The sequence below is a fragment of the Pararge aegeria genome, chromosome 2 (genome assembly GCF_905163445.1).
Source record: "Pararge aegeria chromosome 2, ilParAegt1.1, whole genome shotgun sequence".
In the NCBI taxonomy this organism is placed as follows: Eukaryota; Metazoa; Arthropoda; class Insecta; order Lepidoptera; family Nymphalidae; genus Pararge; species Pararge aegeria.
Genome location: NC_053181.1, coordinates 9,938,882 through 9,962,494, shown reverse-complemented (window position 1 = coordinate 9,962,494; position 23,613 = coordinate 9,938,882). Strand labels below are relative to the sequence as shown.

Sequence of the window (23,613 nt, the reverse complement as noted above, 5' to 3'; positions counted from 1 at the left end):
AGTTAGCATCTTTATAATTACACAATCGTCAATTTTATTGTACACAACGGACCGATGGCGATTATGGTCCCAGATTACCTACTGTGCTCTATTATAAGTTACTTAGTTTAAAGAACTCTGGAGTAAAGTAAATCTGTCTTTGTATAGAGTTTGCCAGTTGGGTGGCTTCTGTCGCGGTTACGACCTTTCACACAAAGAAGTGCCGCCACACGATATAGCGTTGCGGTACGATGCCGCGTAAAAACCGATCGGTAAAGCGTATGCCGTATGCCGGGTTTAATAAATCGTCTACACCACGTTAGCCCGCGTACATCTTAATAAAAACACTTACCATCAGGTATGATTCAGTTAATAATATAAAAGGTTGTGTGGTAATGTAGGATTAGGTTAAATGACATAGTACGACTTCACCTGTCAAATAAGTTTGTAGGCGAAAAAGACGCATTCTTGCTGCAACGGTAAATATATATATATATATAAAATATATAAATATATATTTATATATACAATTTATAGACATACGTGTACATGAAAAAAAAAGCGTGTACAGAAGAAAACATGAAGACAAGAGTGCTTACGCTCCCTTGAGAACCACCAGGTAAGAGGAGAAAAAAAATTTTGTTTCCCATACATCCTATTTTTTCTCCTCATACTTCATATATTACATATAAGGTAAGATATCACCTTTCATATCAGTTTGCGAGAGAAAAAGATTCAATAAATTGAAGATCGTTCTTTTAAAAATAATAGCGCCAGCATTCGAAAAATTACTGTTATAACGAGAGAGCACCACTTTCTTTTTCACAATGAAGGGTAAATAATGGCATTCAATTAGTATTAACTTCGGCGTTATTGCAGAAACAATTGATTTGTTTTACTTTTATGCTCTTCGTTAGTCACGAAACTTGTTTTGTTATTACATAATTGCCTCGTTCGTCAAGTGGTTAGCACGTTTAACTATGGATCACTTGGTCCTGGATTGAATCCCAGATCGGGCATACATTGGGTGTTTCTAAAGAATTCTCAAAAACAATCTGAAGTTAGAAATTGACGGTTTCCGGTGACCTCGTTTCTAGGAAAGCACGTTAAGGTCTCGATTATAATCACTATCGTCTCTAAAACCTACCACCCCACAATGGAGTAGCGTGGTGGGTCTATGCTCTAAGTCATTGCTCCTTTAGGAGGTTAATAGGCCGAGGGTGTATTAAATAACAAACAAATCCCTTCTCTTGATTTGCGTATGAATCTAACAGAATAGCAGCAATATAAACACCTAATCTATTGCCAATAATAATAAATAAAAAATAGGTAGTAAGATAGCGTACCTAAGTAATTGATTTTTGGATTTTAAAAATCGCTCTGGAGCAGCGGTGGTATATTCTAGGTTCGTTTCTTGGCAGGGAGGAATAAAGTACGCAATGTTTTGAAGATTCACAATGTTTAGACCAATATTTTAAATATGATTTTGAGAATATTATTATTGTAGATTTGGCCTCACATTTACTGTTTTTGCAAGAACACTACTTAAATGTGTTTGCGATTATTAAATCCATAGCAAATTTCTTTAATTGAATTCCAGCGTATTAAAAAATTTTTTTTTTAAATTTCGCTAAATAAAAAACCCGTCAAGTATGAGTTGCACACAAAGGGATCCGTACTTTCGTGCAAGATATAACACTGCGTACTTTTTAAATACTTTTGTAGATTAATTGAAAGGAATATAGCAATATGAAAAAAATGTACATACCTATATATGATTTTATAATATGACCGTCTTAGCATGTACGTATATAAATATACTACGACAATACAGACATCTACTACCAAGCATAGCTTGTGTAATGGGTAATAAGATGACTGAAGAATATTTTTTGGAATAATACATACATAAATACTTATAATATAAAGATAAGTACCCAGACATTGAAAAACATTCATGTTCATCACACCAACATTTTCCAGTTGTTGGTATCGAACCCACGGCCTTTGACTCAGAATAAAGGATCGCTGCCCACTGCGCCATTCGGCCGTCGAATGCAGAAATTGTATATATTTACTTAAATTGTATAATGTAAGTAAAATTATGCTGACTAAAACTTCGTTTTTTTATATCCTTAATGGTTTTTAATTTACACCTATTTTGAAAATTGCTTACGGTTTTTTATATTATTAGTTGTAGCGGCAGCAGAAATACTGAATGTGAACAATGAAAATTTTGACTCTCTTTTACTATTTAAGTGTACAGCGTGCAGACAGGCTTTTTTAAGGTGCAGAAAAAAAGATAATTATCTATTTCATAGTGATAAAATGTACTAATATGACTGCTGGTAAATCGATTATAAGTTACAACGGTACTATATGAGTATTCTGCAATGAAAACAAATATACTGTTATAAAAATGCACTTGATACATATATTATTGCGCGAGTAAAACGTTTCTGGACAAGTGAGCAATAAAGTGTAACACGGTGTTCAGAAAATAATGCTTTACCAATATTTCATAGATCGCTAAAAACAATATATTTTCTTCAAAACAAAAGTTTTATCTTCATTGCTGGTATATACAATAAGATATAAATATGTCGATCAAAAAGTTTTATACTTAGTGCCATACCTAAATAGCTAAAGTAAAAATAGTCTAAAAATAAAGATATTTACACAAAAAATGGTCTTTACACACATCCATGTCGTACGTGTGGTGTCGGCCGTACGGCCGTTGTCACCTTCTCATCCTGTAGGTTTCGTACAAGGCGACTAAGGGTAACCTCTGTACTACTGCTACCATCGATACGTATATATACGTATACATGTTGATACTGATACTGGCGTGGTGATTATGGACTCTCCGGTCAGGCCTTAACTGATGGAATTTTATAGGTCATTGATTACATGCATAAAAACTCATATTACAAATGCGAAAGTGCTTGTATTTTTATTTATATTTAGTACCTATGTATAGCTTAACCACTTGACTAAATTTAGCACCAAGTTGCATAGTAGAGTAGCATTTTGACATGTTTTATGCCGGCAAAAGCATCTCGGAAATAAATGCCCTCTCTTCTTATTCAGCTAAACTGATCTTTAAAACATTCTGCACAGCTATAGCTGAGGTTCCGCTGAGGTTCCGCTGTATTTAAAAGAAACTATTTAAAAAAATTTACGCAGCCTAAATACTTCATTCTAAATAAAGTCTTTAGACTATATTATTTAGACTGCACAACTTTGCAAACTATATTTATAATTATATAGACTCTATGTATCTATATAATTACATTGTTTGCCCAGTTTCGTGGGTCTGTGCGAATATATGATCTTAAACCCTAAATTTGAACTAAACTTAGTATTAACCATTTCCACGAGTGGCATTTTTATAAACAAACTAGCTATTGCCCGCGACTTCGTCTGCGTTTGATATTTTTTTTAAAGTATTCAGTATCGCTAAGCCTTAAATGAGTATAGTAGTATATATATAACATGTGACTGTCAATTAATTATAGACAAATAATTTGCAATAAAATAAAATTGCGACTATAATTAAAGATCTAAGCTATCCTATCTCTTAAGTTGGACCAGACTGCTCACGGTGTGCCAATTTAATTTAAAATCGGTTAAGTAGTTTAGGAGTCCATTGAGGACAAACATCGTGACAGGAGATTTATATATATTAAGATTATTTTAAAATTTTTAAGTCGTATCCGTTTTTGTACTTTAATCTAGAGCAACCGAAGTAGTACTACTTAATATTAAATATAACTTATAATTTAAAATACTTTTCTACCGTACGGAAGTAACTTTGGCAACGTACTTTTTTACTAATATACATAAACACATTAACCTGGACACCTGAACAATAAAAAAGATACGTACAAAACGGTTATATGCTAATACAAACCATAATAACTAACCGATGAAAAAATACCTGCCATTTACCTACTTCGTTCCTAGCGTTTGCAATTTGAACCTATGGATCTACGTAACGTCATTGTGCAATATACATTAGCCTCGAAGTAAAACAATATCAATAATCGAATATAACGTTTGAACCGTGAAGACGAATCTTTTGTACAATGAACTGGCCTCAATAACGGATAGATTACCTGAAATTCCCATTCTGTGAGGAAGGATGCTTTTGGTAAGCTATGGACCTTAAGACTATATTATATCCTACGACAATACACAAACTAGCCCCAAAGTAAGCGTAGCTTGTGTTATGGGTACTAAGATGACTGATCAATATTTTTCATGAATAATTTACATAAATACTTAAAGGAGTAACATACATATAAACAGCCAGACACTAAAAAAGGAAAACTGGATCTCTATAACAGCGGGTACTTACCTGCGTAACAATAATCCATGTCACCCCATAAGCACAAAATCAGATCATGAAAACCATTAAACAAACAGACAAACTCGACGTTATGAAGTGCTTATAAAGTTTGTTCACTTGAGATAAATGAATTTTGATCTTGTTAAAAAAAATGGTCTGAGACGACCTGAGACGACAAGGTTGAATAACGTGGGTGTCAGATGGCCTTACTTTCGTTCCGCTAGTGAATGCAAACTCACTGATATCTTTGTTTGAGCGATTAATATTTGACTCTATTACGTTGTGCCAACTAGGTCCGCTTGGAGGAATATCACAATTTTTTCTTGTATTTTTATTTAGAAAAAGTCGTTTACCGTTACTTTCTGCGCACATTATATATTATGTCGTCCCATTTCCTTTTAAATAAAGCAAACAAACTTATCTAGGAAAATATTTTTTCCTTGAGAGACATTAAAATTACTGTTACGAAAATGCCTGTGAAATTACCGTTAAAACCTGTTAAGCCGTTCCGAAGATTAGGCTGAACCAACGTACAGACACAGTCAAACATTTCAAGTGTTCTATCTATCCTTGCATAAATTGCATATAAATCTAATCAAAATTTGAACTTTAATATTTAAACCTTATTTTTTCTACGGAGCTTCGCATTTCTGTATTATATATTTTTACGTACAACGTACCTACAATCCGAGCATATCTCTATATATAGCCCGCTTATTGAAAAGTTTTTCGATAAGGCCCTAGAATTATGTTCCATGTCGGAGCCATAAGTCATGTATTACTTTTAACTGCTCATCTTTATTGTAAAACTGTGGTAAACAAAACCACTAGAGTTTGCTAGTTCGTAAATGTCAGAGCAATTAGTACACGTTTTATTGCGATAGCTAATGCCCAGCGTTTTGTTCGCCGGATTCATTGTGCAACATTGTGGAACTGCGCTTCAATGAAACTGCTTTATTCATACAATAGCATTCACTGAATTGACGGAAAACCGTCTATGAAACGCATCATTAATTGAATTTATTATTCGGAGGGATACGTAAGCGGTTTGTTGGTGAGCTATTATATATAATACATACTCGTAGTTCAATGATAATGATTAACGCCGCTAAACAAAAGTTTTAGAGCACCTTCCCATCTAGAATAGCATCAGGGATATCCCTATATCGTCTTCGTAATAGATTAATTTGGAGATATCTCCAGGGCAAAGACGAAGCTACTGTCAATAAGTAGGTACAACAACGCCTGTAATATATAGAAGTGATAATAATATAGATACAACTGAAAATTTAAAAACCTCCTGCCGTTTATTTAGGGAGTTGTGTAAAAATATGTAATCCGCCATATTGTGGCGGCCATCTTGGACCGATGGACACACACACAAACACGCACACACACGCACACACACACAGGCCTGGCCTGTTAAACCTATAAAACCCCGTTGTTTTTGCGTCGAGGGTTGAAAAAAAGAACGTCGGACTATTAGGTAAGTCATCTTTATATCTCATCTTCATTATCATGGGGAAGCTAAAGTCCCAGAGGCACGTCAACAGCATCGGATCTATTATGATCATCATTATCCATTGTTCTCAATCAATACTATAAGTTGCCGCATTACTCATAGACCGCTCCCGTCCTACGTATCGTCCCTTATGTACGAGTAGGTATATAATTTTTTCATCACTACCATGTTTGACTTATTCCGCGCACGCTTATAATTCAACTCTTACTCGTAGCTTTTGAGTTTATACAATACATTCAAATATCAAATCAAATATTAACCTCAAATCACAACTCGTTTATTGAATAACATCAAATTTTTCTTAATCAAATAATTAATGGATTGTAAATTAATTTAATAACGCATATCAAATTAGTAAACTGACTTAATTCAAACAAGCTTTTGATAAATTTAATCGAAAGGTTTATGTAACATTAATTCCCGCATAAAAGTTTTATGGTTTTTTGAAAGTAGGTTAGGCTAGGTTTTTATTAATATCTATAAAGACATAATCTACTCTGAGGTAACATAACTATATGAAACCAGATAAATACTTGTGCATATAGTGTAGGTAACTAAATCGGTCTCTGTTATAAACACTAACTTATAAAAATAGTTGTACCAGGCAAATCGGCACGGTTCAATTTGTAATCTATACTTATAATAAAACTGTAATTGGAAGATTTCTGTACATTTTTTTATATTTTGAAAATTATGACCGGAGGATGCTTTATAATCGATACTGAGTCCAAAACAGATTTTTATATAATTTTTGTCGGTCTGTCCATCATCACGTGAAAACTACTGAACGGATTTAAATAGAATTTGGTATAGGTGTAGTTGATATTTTTTAGCCCGATAAATAATAAGTTTGCTCCGGGAAATGGGATACAATTTTTATCAATTTTACTTCATAGCTCCGTTAAATTTGAACCGATTTTAAAAACTCTTTTTTTATTTGAAAGTGATAAATATTGCCGGAGATAAAGGACATAACTCTTCATAAATAACAGCAAGTCGTAAGGCATATGGGACAACGATCGAATGCTTGCGTACCATCCTACTAATATTATAAATTTTAAAGTTTGTGAGGATGGATATATGAATGGATGTAAATATGTGTGCATCAATTAAAGTAATGACAACTTACTAAAACGGTATACCGCGTAAAATAATAGAGGGTAAGCTAGCCACGATGATTATTATGTTAGTATCAGACCTATTCTAGCTTTTTGATTGATTCCTACGCAGACGAAGTCGCGAGGGTTCGCTAGTATACAAATAAATACCCAGACACTGGAAAAAAATTCAACAGACAAGCATTTTCAAGTTGTGTGAAACGAACCCACAGCCCTCACACTCAAAAACACTCAGATAGCAGGGTGGCTACCCACTGCGCCAATCGGCCAGTTGTTCATTGTAAAGTCAACATTTTCTCAGGATGCTCCGGTGTCAAAGCGAAACGTGCGTACAGAGTATCTAGCTCATTCTCTGGCCTCAGCCCTGGCGAAATAATCGATAGTTTGATAAATGAAAGCCCATCAAGTGTAAGGCCAAAGTTTTGCAATATAGGTATAACTATTTACCTACCATTGTCAACGTGTTACAGTTGAAAGGTTTCTTTATTACGCACAACGTCACGTCTGTATGAAACGTGCTGCTTTAATCCCTGACCGTCACCTTCTCATGTAAGACTCGTGAAGGCTAGACCTTGACTTAGGTATCATTTTAATGAGATCATATTTCGACCACACCACAATCTTGTTATTGACAAAGGATCAACTCTTAATGTGTTAAGCTCTTAATTTTTTAAGTCAGGTATTTCGTGTATACGTATAATTTAACATAGAACATACTTAGTAAAACTTAATTGCAAACACAAAATAATACTACAAGGAAAACAGAAATAGCACATAGGTAGGTAGGTGCAAAGGCGGCCTTATCACTAAAGTAGATTAGTAAAAGTGATTATACAACTACCATTTAAGTATACGAATGAAATTGTTTTATGCAGTATAAAAAATACTATAAACTTACTTGGCCCGGAAACAAAATTTTAACTAAAAACACCGTATTTAAAATTACCTGCTTATCGCTGATATTTTGCATGTGATAATAACATTATTGTGAATAGTTAGATAAAATGAAATGTTTGTGCATCTCATGATAAAGAGATATAATTGACACCTCACAAATGACTTGATTAGCTTGTGGGACATTTCATGCAACGCTGCGATAAAACCTTGTTAATTCTTTACACTTATAAAATAATAACTTGGACGGCCGATAAGCGCAGTGAGCAGCGACCCTGCTTTCTGAGTCCAAAGCTGTGGGTTCGATTCCCACCACTGGAAAATATTCGTGTGATGAACATGTGGTATTTCAGTGTCTGAGTGTTTATCTGTATATTAAAATTATAAATGGATATTATTCATAAAAATATTCATCAATCATCTTAGTACACATTAAAAAGCTACGCTTGCTTTGGGGCTAGATGGCGATGTATGCCGTAGTATATTAATTAATTTAAAAATTAAGTAATTATTTAATAATTAAATGATTTAAATGCATTAAATACGTTGGTTGTGTTGTCTGGTGTGAGGCTTCGGCCATGGTTAGTTACCACCCTAACGAGAAAGACCTGCCTGACATTAAAAACCCATCAGGGGTTCAGTAAAACTTCCATTCCCCTTACACGTTAGCCCATTTGCATCGTTGACTGCATCTTTGCTTACCAGTAGCTGAAATTGCAGCAAGGGCTAACTTGTTGTGGAATAAAGAAAAGACTGAAAAAAATTATTAACGAATGGCATCCCTAAGATGCGGTTTCGTAAGAAAACTGTAATCAGCTAAAGCAACGTATGGTTTCATTTGTTAGGCAGCTAATTCAAATAATTGTGTTTGGGGTCCATAATATAATCTTAACGATTTAAATGAGGAGAGCGTTCAGTTACCTGCTTAGGTTGCATAATAGAACTCAATGTTTAAAATTATGAAAGTAAAGAGTAGATAATTTTTGGTGAGCTAAAAATGTTGCATTATTTTTGTATTAAACCGGTCACTTTCAGGTCCTCATTGATTCGACAGTCTAACTTTATACCTACGAATATAAAATAATTCATGGCAATCCAAGATCGAATTGTTTGTATTGAGCATCTATGCAAAAGGTCATTCAAATTCACCCTAGTGTTAATATATATTTTCGTTCTCGTTCCTAGACAAAATACAACTAGATGTATCTATTTAATAATTTCAGATTTAAACGACATTTTTTATTCACTTTAAAGCATAGTAAGTGAAAATAATATACTTACCTAGCTAAGCAAACCCATTGTAAAATTTATAATTTAATTAACTGCACTGTTGCAATGTTAATTTGTGTCAATAAGATATTATCAACATACGAATCCATGAATAATCAATTTAGTATTTCAATAGCATTTCAACACCGATAACATATATATGAAATATGAACAAATGTTAATTTTGTTAAAGATTGCAATGTTTCGATATCAGTAGTATTCGTATTCACATCTAATTCGTGAATTAGCAAAAGATTTTAATTTTTCCGTGACTGTGGCCTAGTTGTCAGCACAAATCAATAAATTCTTGTCCGAAATCAGGAACCAGTTTGTCATAGGAGCCTGGACTTAGGAAATTCGGAGAGCACGCTTGACCTGCATTGGAGCAGCGTAGGTGATTATGATATAAAACAGTCTCTCTCATGAGATAGCCTGTGCTTCGCCGTAGCAGTAGGAAGTTAATAGGTTAAGAACACTGATGATGAAAGACGTAGTTCGCTTTGTTAACTAAGCCAGCCAAGCGGCATTGGAAAATCGAGGTTTGATCTAAGGTAACTTATTCCATCTATCTTATTAATCGGGCAACAGGACCCATATACAATATAAAACACTATATACCATACGCATATGTGAAAAAGTACGACAATCCGCCTGCAGTCTGTTTTCCTAATGCTTAAAGGTTGCCTGACAGAGATCGCTACTAAGCGGTAAGGCCGCCTTTTGTACTCTGCTTCTGCCTTTGTTAATCTAGACTTATTCTATTCCTTTAACTTGTAGTGGCAAATAAAGAGTACAAATAGTTAAATAAATAATCCCAGCCACATCTTATGAGCGGCTGTTGTATTAATAAGGCTGTGATGACGATTTTTCCGTAATATTTCGAGCTCACTAACGAGGTGTTACGTATGATATAAATAGCTCAATAATTAGAATAAATAGATGTGAATATATAACCTATTAGGCAAATGTTTACTCGTAAGACCTCATGAATAATTTAACAGTTTGGCACCAACAAGTTTAGGACTAGTATAGCGTTATACTCGTAGACTCTTTCACTTCGCTGTATTTTGTTGTCAACACTTTAATAATTAGACTCAAATTTCAAAACCGGCTAATAAATAACGTCTGATAACACTTTTATTGTGGACAAAGCTTCGGGATTACAGGTTAACTTTGGAATGCATTAAAAGAGAACTATATAGTCTTTAAAAGTCCAGTTTAATAAATTTGGTGGATCAGTGTCTTAGAAAGTTAGTATTCTGGCTGTGCTTTAAATTGTAGGTACTCGTGGTATTTAGAATGTTTACCTACATATCCGATGTGGATATACGAGTTTTTGACGACCTCCCTCTGACAATGGTGAGCGCTGTGGTATAACTGGGAGGTACTAGGTTCGAACGCCAGCGAGGGACATTGGAAGATTTATGAATTCTGATTTCTGGACTGGTCTTCAACAAAGACGTGCCGTTAAGCGATTAAGGGAGACAATAAGGGCACTGGTTAACTCTACCAATTCTATCAGACATAATCAATTAATTATTCAGATAAATTGCAAAAAGGGTTAACCTGAACTGAGATTTTAACAAAAATGAGACTATATGGATAATAACATGTAATATTATATGTTGGTTGAAAAATACTATCGGCTGGTATCTGTCTAGTTCGTACTGACAAGTTGATCATGTGTTTTTCCTCCAATTAAAGGTTTATTGAAATACAACAATAGTATTCAAATATTTCAAAGCAAAATAATAATAGATTAAAACAAAGGAGGTCATATTAAGTTATCTTAGTTTCTGTTCATTTAAAATATTCTCGTCAATCCACCTATTACTTCATAAAACGAATAAATTTGGTTGCACAATAACTTAAGATACTATAAAAAACTTGATAGCTAATTTCATTTTGGATAGCCGCTGATAAATATAACGTTTTAAGACTTTCTATTTGGAAAAAACACTAATGCTAATATGCATTACCTATCTATACAAACCACCGTAGGGAAATATAGCCGTTATTACCTCGAGGTAATGAATGGGCGACAATAAAAACTTTCACTGACTTGTTAATCCTGTAGGGCATATCCTACTTTCACTCTTTAACTTGAAATTTGAATCGCCAATACTTTTTAATATCTACTTCAGATTGAACTTTGTTAATTTCTAGTAATCGTAGAAACTAGAAACTAAGCAGTATAACTACCGACGAAATGTATAAAATACAATTTGCATGGAGCGTTTCTGCATTGAACTGCCATACTCGCGGCTAACAGGTAACGGGCTACCGTTACCGTTACCATATATATTTTATTAATATATTTGTATAATTTAAAATATCATTTATTGAACCTCCTTCCTCTTTTCTATGTTTTTTTTCTTTTACGCCATTGGTTTCCTGGAGGAAATCGCTATGTAGCGATAAGGCCACCAAATTGTACTCTCTTGATATGTATTTATATCTCTGTAACTACTTTTTTTCTTTGGTGTACAATAAAAGTGTATTCATTCATCTTAGACCGCTATGTAGCGATAAGGCCACCAAATTGTACTCTCTTGATATGTATTTATATCTCTGTAACTACTTTTTTTCTTTGGTGTACAATAAAAGTGTATTCATTAATTCATTCATTCATCTTAGACTGCATCACCACTTACCAAGAGCTTAGCAAGCAGCTTAGCAGGAGCAGGAGGCTAACTTACAGTGGAATGAAAAAAACAATTTCACTGCAATGAAAAAAATCTCCGCATCGAAAGTTTTTTCTATGCTAAGGTCATCATCATCATCATCATATTAACCGATAAACGTCCACTGCTAGACTTATATTATAGGTCTTTTGTATGGAGTTCCAAATTCCACGGTTATGTGCTGCTTGGATATGCCAGAGGTTACCTGCGACGCGCTTAATGTCGTCTGTTCACCTCGTCGGGGGTCGACCAACGCTGGGCTTACTACTTTGGAGCTGCCATTAAAGCACCTTGGAACCCCAACGTCCATCCTTTCTCCTAACTATGTGCCTCATAGTTGTGCCCCACTTCAGCTTCGCGACTCGTTTAGCTATATCGTAACTCTGGTTCTTCTACGGATCTCCTCATTTCTTATTTGATCATCATGATCACTCCGAGCGTAGCTCTCTCCATCGCCCGCTGAGTGAATCTGAGCCTTCTTATGAGGCCATAGTTAGTGACCATGTTGAAACATGCTAAGGTATATTTGAATAAATAAAGTTTTGGCTTTGACTTTTACTCCGTAGTTAAGTTTTAAATGCAACGAGTACATCGTTTAGAAACCAATACACACTATACAGCGATGCAAATCTCAAAGCAAAATCACTTAGTACAATGAATAAAACCCTATTGTTAGCTGGGGTTCACACAGCCTCAGGGAAAATGCGTCAATGACAATCACATTCGCTTGTACTGTGCCCGCACTAGATGTAGGTAGTTGGGTCTCCACATATTTATTGTTCTATACAGTATTTGGTGCATGTATACCACTCAACCGTGTAGTGTTAAAAAACTATACAACTCGTTTATTCATTCATTTATCGTTTTATCTGTGTTCATGCAAATTCATAGCTCATGATTTATTTGGGTTGGCCTGAAGGTTATAGAATCAACTATGCCTACACACCGACGCATTAATACATATTTTATTAATTCAGTGTTTGAGAATAGGTAGGTGTAGACCTATTAGTACTTACAATTTGCTACTTTCTATGTACATATGCACTTTTGTTACTTTTTAAAAATATTCCTTTTAGGAATTAGATCATTGAAGATTATAAATTCTTAAATGAACCACACCGGGAGTAGAGCACGGGACCTTCCACTATATATATTATAATACGACAGCGCTCACCACTGCGCCAAGGAAGTTATCATTTATTTTATTTCACATCCTCGAGTAAACACCGCGAACTTCGTAACACAGCGAGAATACCATCGATCGAAAGTAATCCGAAACCAACCAATTCAGAACGATAGATATTTTAAATTTTTCGGCTCTTCCTTCGAGTTTTTCTTAATTTTCATTCCAGTATTGATTATAAATCAAAAAAGAATCCAGCCATTTCGAATTTCGAGATGCACGTAAGTCTTCCTTAAAAAAAAAGCGCAGCAAATTTCAAGCACACGCGAATTTTTTTTTACTTATTCAAAATCAGTCCATGGTCTTAGACATGAGTTAAGTTATTGCAATAGTTCAAAAGGTTAAAATGGCGACACATATTCAAAGACAGCTATTGCTATTGTTTCTCAATGATCCGATATTCTCCGACATGAATTACTAAACATAAAAACTATTATTAAATATTTAGGTGACTTACCGAAGAGGTCAGAGTGTTCTTAGAAACTTATTATCTTGTTCACTCCCATCCCACTGAGTACAATAGCTTAGTACTCTACTTTAAAGTACAGTTAATATTTTTTGTTCCGAACTTTGTTACCATTTTAATGCTTTCTGTATTCAATCAGTGGTGCTAATTCCTAACGTTCCTTGTTCAACCAAATGAGGAATATCTGAAAGTTTAACTTCTCAATAATTTAAATTCGGTGTTTAAATCTTTCTACCACCATTCACCACATTTAGGTACACAGCATTAGAAAAAGCTAATATTTTTTTTTCTTAACTTACAAAATGCTTCACACTGAAAAAGTTATGTAAGTGTTGTTTATTTAGTTATGATTATGTTTTGCCTGCACTTGTAAGAAATATTATCTACTTGGTTATTATTGGAACGAAAGTCCGGCATCATCACTCAAGAACCTTGCTGCTGTTGTCAGTGCTGTTGCCGGTTATAAAATTCTGATCAGCATTTTAAGATCGATTCAAAACAATAGTAAGCACAATAGTATTTGTCCGTACCAAATCAGCCACGGTAAAACTAAATTTTCATATTGATAATTTCACTGTTTTGCTATTTGCTAGTGTCAAAAACCAATTTAACACTAATTCTTTAAACTCGGAAACTTACACTGTTTTTATATATTTTTTAATTAATCCCAAGGAATGTATGATTTCTTATTAAGTCTAATTGTAGACAAAATTCAACACCAAAGAGTTGTAAAACAATAGTTCTCAGTCGATTTATCTAGCATAAGGACGGTTAAAATCTGTTTTCTGGATCAGACGTGTTCTGATCAGATTTTCTGTTCTATCATTAGTCTAGAATCTATCATTAGTTAAGGGCAAAGTGCAGATTTGGATCACCTAAAAACCAGAAAGCAACAAAAGAACATGAAAACAAACTTTATCAGCAATAAATAAAAAATAGACAGGAACATCGTCTAACAGCTCGTAAACGACCTAACTATTAGCTAAAATATCGGTGTCAACCCGTAACATAGCTATTAGGGCCCTAGTCGATTGCCTGAACTAGTTTCCAACAAAAGGGGCTATAGGTCGTTTCCGTAAATTAGAAACCATGACGGAACTGCGGCGTTTACGTCTCATCGATCTACTAATGCCATCCGATTCATCGTGAAAGCGATAAATAAAAGATTTTTATAGATATATCTATAACATGGCCATTGACTCTGCGCCGTTAGTTTCTTTACAATGCACAAAAACTGAGGATGATTAGAAAACCGTAATAAGTTTTTAATTGCACATCACAAAAAATATTACAACATTAATTAACACTCAAACGCACAAAACATCAATTAGCGAAATTTATATCTAAGAATCTGTCAACGCATATGAGATTATCTATTGTTGTACCCTTAGATGTGACCCAATTTTAAACAGAGAAACAACATGCGTAACGATTTAGCCGATTTCAGTTATATTATGAATTCATTAACTATCAAATAGAAATCCCGCTATTTCTATATATTTTTCTTTTCCCGTGACTTAGGATCTCATTTGTAATTTTTCTGCAAACTGTTTAGTATCTGTTAAACTATGCGTCTAAAATACATTGTTATTATAAGTAAAATAACTTATTCTGGCCAATTCCTCTACCTGCGAAAATCCCATCAAAATCAATAAAGCCATTCCTAAGACTAGCACCGAAAAAACAGTTTGTAACGTGTGTTTGCGTAATGTTATGATCCTGAAATACGCAGCTATTTCAAAATGATATATTTATTTGCACCTTTACATATATAGATACTGTTACAATACATAGGTACGCCAGTTAAGTTAAAGCAACGTAACTAAAACCTGTAATCATGACAAAAGATGGATCATTATCTGTGTATCTATTTCACATGTAGAACATGTCGTATAAGAACAAACATTAGCCTTAATATCAGAAGAATACATTCGTGTTCACGACTTGGGAGTGCATGCCCGTTATGGTGGCACGTACCTAATAATGAATCATCTCGTTGTATTTGATACTGAGACAATATATTTTTAGTTGCAACTGGATAATTTTCTTTCGCATAATGCCCCACTGTGGGATTTTTAGCTTAGGCTCACCAAGGTGTTATCACTTATGAAGTCATATTGGTAATAATAACGCGGAGAAACGGTTTAAAACGGGAACTCTAAGACACGAGTTGAACTGCATCAATTTCATTTCATAAAACTCACTTTTGCCCAACAGGCTTGCCACGGGCGTAAATATCATAATTATACAAAAGTGACGTTTGGCAGCAACGATCGCAAGGTTTACGCCTGTTGTAATACACGGAACCACCGTGCGTGATCCATGGTCGAACTGGCTAATCATAAAATACAAATCGCTAGAAGAACCCAAAAATTCTAGAGAAATTATATTTTAATTTATTAGCTCTTAAATGTCGGCTAGCCTCTAAAAACATAATTTGCGTGATACTTACCCACTTTGTTATTTTAAACGGGAAGTATTTGATTGTATTTGAGTTGAAGTTCTAAATTCAAAATTCAAAATATGCCCAAGCAGCTGAACAAAAAGTAAATAAAGCGTTAGTGCTCTATAAAAAAACGCAAGTGTCATGTTTTGACTTCATTAAATCAGCGCTAATTGTTCGTAATTTAGTATACAAATTATAACATTACACCCAATTATCAGACAATAAACCTTGTTGCGTTACGTTATAGTTTATTTTCGTAACATCTGGTGTATGTTATTTCGTAATTTTGGTTCTATTTCCAAAGGAGGATTATGCAAATTTTGGTGTAGTGAAATCTCCGCGTCTTTCTGAATATCGAGGTCGATTATCGATATCGTGCTATTGTATAGGCGCATCAGTCATTCGCTCTGATTGACAACTGCCGTGAAGTATCGATGGCGGATCAGCCATTTCACGCGACCGAGTCCAATGCGCGGATTAAAAGCACCGCAAGAAATACGTAACTAATTGAAATTAAATGTTTTCTACAAAGGGTTTCTGTACACTAAAGACATTAAATCTAATTTAGTAAATATGTATTTGAATAGATACTATATTTAAATTAGACACCGTTGTATGCAGCCATTACACCCTAGTTTACAATTCTTTTATGTATTATGTCAAAAAAAAGTCGGGATGACTTCTTATTGTTACTATAACAACCTACTTAGCGTAATATTCTAGTCAACAAGCTTGTTTGTTTGTTTGAATACTTTATTGCACACACACATTTTATACAAAGTAAACTCATATAATACTGAAGAAACATAATAGAAAATGGGGCGTTCAAAGGCGGTCTTATCGCTGAAGCGATCTCTTCTAGCCGGTTCCAGCTTGTTTGGGGAAAATGTAATCAAGTATATATTTTGCTATTTAAAATTATAAATGTAAATATGTTTGTGTGTTTGGACTTGCACAATATAAATCAGATAGATTTATTGCTTTATTGCTTAGTGGACAACAATAGCATGGCTATATGATGACTTAATATTATGTTGTGCATAAAATTTAACGAAACATTTAAAATTGCGGCTCTTTAAAACATACCTTTTATTATATAACTACTGCAAATTATTATACCTAATCCTAAAATATAGGTATAAAGTAAGTTTTCTTTATTCAGAATTAAGTATGTGAACTATATAAGAACATAACTTTCTTAAGCGCCAGTTCGCTCACAACTGGCGCTTAAAGCCCCATAAGTAGGATGGCAGTAAATATAATATCCTATAATCTCCCACACACTCAAACAGACACATACATATACACATACACATACACATACACACACACACACACATACACACACACGCACACAACTTCCTTTTTTTTAATTTCTGCCAATTTGTTTCTTTCCAATATAAACTATTTTATTTTAATAGAAAAAGTGTGCTCTATTACTTACGCTGCATCATTGAAATAATAATTAAATGTTTATGGCGTCTTATTATAAAAAAAACATGTTCGGCAATATTTCTAACCATAATAAAACATCCGGCCGTCTCTGAATCTGCAATGTCTTTATGCAATTAGATCCGGAAGAGTTTAGTGCGCGTCACCCGCGAACCGATTATGTTTATTTGTCGCATTCATGTAAACAAACTTTTACATTGAAACAATGCATTTAAGTACGGTTTACTTATGAACTGACTTACCGTAAACATAAAAACATAATCATACAACTGTTATGTCGGATATTTAAAGCGTCGGATTTTTAAGCACAAGTCCGTGAAAATTGTTTTGCTAATTCTCTATATTACCAAACCTAACGGCGATTATATGCTATTTTAGTATATTTCATCTTTATATATATATTTCTTGTGTTCGTGTGTATGTCACTGAACTCCTCCTAGACGGCTAGACCGATTTGAATGAATTTTTCGTAATTTATAAATCTTAAAAGGCAAAAAGGAAAACAGATGAATTATCTATTATAAGATAAATTACATTACAATATATTACGTGAATCGGTGGTAGCCCATTGGGTAGGACTTCGACTTCACTTTCTGGGATTTCGAATTTCAGCATGCACCTCCAACTTTTCAAAGTTATGTTCTTTTTAAGGTATCTAAAATATAACTTCAACGGTGAAGGAAAACATCGTGAGGAATCCTGCATGCCTGAGAGTTCTCCACAACGTCCTCGAAGGTGTGTGGAGTCCACCAATCCGCACTGGGCCAGCGTGGTGGACTACGGCCTTAACCCCTTCCCATTGTGGGAGGAGACCCGTGCCTTGTAGTGGGCCGGTAATGGGTTGAATATTATGATGATGATATTAAATTAAAAGACCTCAAATTCAGGTCAATATAAAAATATCACTATCAATAAATTTGTTATGATAGGTAAATATATGTTGCAAGTATTTATAAATGGCTTTTTTAATTAATTTCATTTAGTTATTTAATGTTTAATCACTAGAACAAGTCGTAACTAATTAAATACTAGTTTAGTAAATCAATATTTCAGAATGGGCCACTTAAATACGTCACATCGCACAATACTGAGACTGGTGTTAGAAAATTATTGTGTGAAAAGCCTGACAATGCTGGTGCAAAACATAAACTTGTGCAATGAGAACTAGTATGGAATATGGATTGTATGAAAATTGGATGATCATTGAATTGTAACGGCTTCGAGACTAATGGTGTTACACGTGGGCAATGCGCGTGCGCCGATACCAGAGCAATGGATTATTACATAGACGTATAATTGAAGCACCAGTAGAAGTAAGATGCCCACCTTTTTTAGTAATGTGGGACGTTAATAGTTAGAAATGCGAATGCCCAAATGAAGTCCTTCTGACTTTGAGTAATATCCTTTTTATTAGTAATAACGAAGGTAATAACGCATATTGTTCATTTACCATTTGCTATAAAATATTTTTTTTTACTATTTAAAGGGTCACCATTATTCATAATTACCGAAAAAATTATAAGCACATCTTGGCTGAATTACCTACCTACCTACTTACTTCTTATTTATAGATATGATAGACAGCTACTATGTTTACTTACTCTGTGGTTAGATATTAATATTGATAAAGAAAGTTTGGTCATGATAACGATCCCACACGTAATGATACTGCGATAAGATAACAATAACATCAAGATTTAAAATGAGTTAAAGTTTTGGGGAAGTTAGGTTCTTAGATTGCATCTATTCATAGCATAATTTCTTGTATTGGTCTACAAATAGACTTATACCGAAGTGACATTTACGGGACTGTCCCTAAAAGTTCGGTTTACTTAACCACCATACAAACACCTAATTGGCAAGTCATATTTTAGACATCGTTCATCTTCGAATGGTATTTTAATTTACAGTTGATTGAAAATTGTATTGAGGCCTTTATTTTGAAGTACCTGCCCATTTAAATTAATCTATAACTTTCACAATAACATACACCAATAGAAATAGGTGATTTTTAAAATTTATAGAATTAAAATCCTTTAGTTTCTCTTGGCCTGCCAAACAACCGCAATAGTGCAGCTTGATAGGTCTCAGTTATCCCAAAAAAACGCGGTCCGTGCCCAACAGTGGGTTATTAATAAGACTGATGAATACGATAAATGCCAATTAGCTGCTACAGAAATTCAACAGCCTAGATCAAAGGTGCTAAATGTAGTTGACGACGTCCCTGGCGCAACGGTGAGCACTGTGAATTTAAGTAGGAGGGTCTGGGTTCGATTCCCGACGGGCAATTTGTGAATTTAGAACTCTCTCTGGTCTGTTCTGGTGGGAGACCTGGGCTGTGGCCCGTGTGTGTTAAGTATGAGCATCCTCAGGAGATGTTGACTTTACAATGTCAGGATGAGCATCCTCAGGAGATGTCGACTTTACAATGAATAATGTATGAATAATGTATTAATCTGTATGGTGTAATTATAAATTACACCATAAAGATTCTCCTGCTGTTCGCGGAATATAGCAAATTAAGCTTAATTTTCATAAAATATTATGGATTTCCGCAAACTAACGCCAGCTTCTATCCAATAAGTACTAGCTTCTGCCCGCGACTTCGTCTGCGTGGAGAATTGGGTCTAAAGCTTCCCTCGTAACAATTTTTAATCCTACCACCGGAACTATTTTAAAGATAGAAAGTAAAGAAAGTACATGTCCTTTTCCATAGCATAGGCGACATGCATACCCAATTTCAAAACTGTCTTACCGCGGCCTAGCTAAGAGTTATTTTCAATTTTCCCTCGAGAACTACTTAAGGAATGGGGATAAAAGGTCGCCTATGTTCTTTTCCATGTCAAAGGCTACATGCATGCCAAATTTCATCCAAGTCCGTTCAGCCGTTTTTGCGTGATTGAGTAACAAACATCCACACTTTCACATTTATAATATTAGTAGGATAGGATATGGATGTACTTATTCGATAATTAATATCAGAATGTGGCATAGTGAAACGTGGCCGGGTTAAGCTAGGTAATTATATTTATAAAATCAATATAAAATATTATTAGATATGTGGATGCACTCCGGTGCAGCTTCAATAACGGCGATTATTTATACGCAATGGGTACATAATATAACTTACGTGGCGTAAAAAGTACGCTGTACCTACCTACTAAAGTTTTTATAACAGTACCACTGCGATCAAGGTCATCGTTGCATTACATTAAAATTGCATTATATAGACTGGTTTTGATAAGAATAAAATCAACGTCACGAATTGTAGCAATTGGCAATTTTCCAAATGAACGAGCGGGTCCGGCTTTTTTCATAGGCAGATGTACCTACTTGCAAAGCTACCTTTTAGAACTTTGCACGTTGGTCAATAGTTCGAACCTTTCCTTCGCAGTCTCATATTATAAGTGTATGTACTTTTTTACCAATAACACATTTCCCAAAATTTCAGCTCTGGTAGTTTTTCCATGAACCTGCACATTTTTGCCTGTACCTACCGAGGTTGAAGTTATTTGAAAACTTTGTTCGTGGTAGGTAATTACTTCTTTAAAGCCATACGTACAAGCATTTTCCATGAGAAAAATCCTGTGATCAGTTTAGGTACATTTACTAGCTAAGTTTAACCGCTAAGTCGCTAGGAAGGTATGCAATAGAAGTACCTAATTAAAAAGTTTTGATATCTTACCTGCCTACATTAGACCACGACACTAAATTCGCAAATATAAACAGTTTAAATGTTTAATGATAATGGATTTATACTAGTTAAGCATGCACTTATATAGCATAGTCATTATATCGGATACATGCTAGATATTAAGATAACTTTGAGATAAAAAAAAAATTGGGTACGTATACATAGCCGTAAGTACCTATACTTTTTAGTAACTAATGCACAAAGTCAGCACTTAACAAAATTTAAAATATGATACCTAACATTAATGTTTAACTAAAACATAAGGAAAACTGTCACTTAAAATATAGAAAAATAACGCAATAATTAAATATAAACACTCACCGACACAAAGGGACACCTTTGATTCAACTTCCAACAGCTGAATTTAATAATTTTACTGAACGACACGAACAATAAATACACCCATGCACAGTCCAAAAAACAAGTAACGTATTCTTATTTACGAAGCCGGCATTTCTTGCGGAGCACAAAGTGAGCGCACGACAGAGCGAACGCAGAATTCACGGACATGTGAAATCAGCTGTGGCTGCGGCTATGGCTAACGGAACGTCACACCCCCCCTTTCCCTCCACAACTGCCGCATAGCAGATAAGATTATGTTTATTTACTTACGGATAACCAACAGAACTTGCCAAATTGCGAATCGTGGGAAATGGCTATTTGTAAGAAGTTAGTTTGCGCTACAGCCTAATTAACTGAGCAATTCTATCAGTTTGTGATAAGAAGCGAACGTCATTGAAATAGAGTAATAATATTTATAAAAATAATATTATTATCATAGACATTTCTGATGAACTAAACTAAATAATGCGTCTATTAATAACTATGTACGACTAAACGTATTAATGAATTGAATCAATAATTTGTTTTGGAGATTGGAGATACCACGGATATAAATCCTTGGTATCTCCACCCCACGGACATACTCATTCTAGTTAAACTTGCACCAATGCTTAAACTTTAATAATCATGTCATCATTTTTCCTGGCAAACAAAATGGATGCTGGTCTAAATTAGATTGTCACCGTGGCAAACAGAAATCCTGGCAGTGGCGTATTTTACGTTTCAGCGCCCTGAGCCCGTAAGATTAGCCGCCCCATAAATTACCCGCCGGAAAAGAGCACAATAAAGGAACATATATAATCAATGATTTTGAATACTATGATGTTACCGATAAATATATTGACTTAGTTACTTAAAAGTTATATATATAACGCATATTATAACGGTTTTAAGAAACCTTTCTATTAAAAATATTTCTGCATACGATTTTAACATTTTAAAATTTAGATTAGAGAAAATATCTAACGACCAAATTAATAATCGATCTAACCCAATTTATTCAGATGGCGGATTGCATTTAGCAGTGCTATCCTTACAACGCTGAAGAGTCGGTAACGGTTTGTACAATTCAATCCAATGTACCATTTAAAGATTTTGGGTAAGATTGATATTCCTTTTATTTGATTAAAACACTGAAACAACTGTGCAAATCATTTAAAGCTTGATTGGCTATAACTTAGGGAAAAGTTGTCCTATAAGGTCAGAATTTATTGCATCATAAATAAAATATGCAATCAACATGAGTCATTCACTCAGTTACCGCTTCCATAGTTATGAGAAGCAAATAAAAATCACTGGCCATACCATATTTATTCTGTGGCCACGCATTTTTTTATATTAATAAAGTAGTTTTAGATCAAAGACCTCTATTATTAGTTTTAGGTATGGATACATGAAATAATAAAAAGAAAAGTCAGCTTATCATTATCAACGTCCTACGACTATTAATGCCGTACTGTTGGGCACAAGCCTCCTGTTTTAAAGGAGAAACGGAATAGGAGAAAAAACCCACCATGCTGCACCAATGCGGGTTGGTAGGCTTTAACCTTAAATTTTCAATAAAAGTAACTGGGACGAACGGTCTAGCGTGCTCTCGGAGGCACGGAGGGTGAGGCTTCCTTTACTACCGTCTTCAATTTCGTATCAACACCTTACAACTCGTGTTCTGTGTGGTTGAATGTGTTACCATAGCAATTTATTTTTGTATAGAAAATAGATACCTTCTCGTAGTTTGGATGACCGGAATAGTTAATAATAGCGTCATACTTTATTTATTCCTCCACAAGTTAGACCTTGGCTGCAATCCCACCTGATGTACTACATTATAACTGCTATACACCAGTTAGGTGTTATAATAACGCCATTATAATCTAAGAATGCCCTTTCCCATATTAAAATTGAACTTTTTAACCTTTAAAGATAAGCGGATGAAGCCATACATAAGTCGCCTAACACCATTTATGAAGCCTTGAAAGTAGGTACATTGAATCAGCCGTTGCTCACGTGCAACTGAGTTTGCGTTTCCGATCGATGCCACAATTAATTAAATAATTGACTCAATTATTTATTGTTAGTATTTATTAGTCACGGCCGCAACAAGCACATCTTTATTTAAACATGTAATACATGAAATAAAATTGTGTTTGTCAACCTACAATACCATAAAAAGTATGAAGTATACTTAAGAAAATTTTATTATTTCCATCTCGTTT

At 34.4% G+C, this 23,613-nt stretch overlaps 1 protein-coding gene across 2 annotated transcripts in view; it reads right to left on the bottom strand.

Moving 5' to 3' along the window:
* Window positions 1-21,573, bottom strand: part of LOC120628721 (myosin-IIIb-like) — a 56,097-nt gene extending 34,524 nt beyond the window's left edge. For both annotated transcript variants that reach the window (XM_039897321.1, XM_039897303.1), the window contains exon 1: window positions 21,380-21,573. The gene's annotated coding sequence lies outside the window, so the exon portion shown is untranslated. The remainder of the gene's footprint in view (window positions 1-21,379) is intronic.
* Between the last annotated feature and the right edge of the window lie 2,040 nt (window positions 21,574-23,613).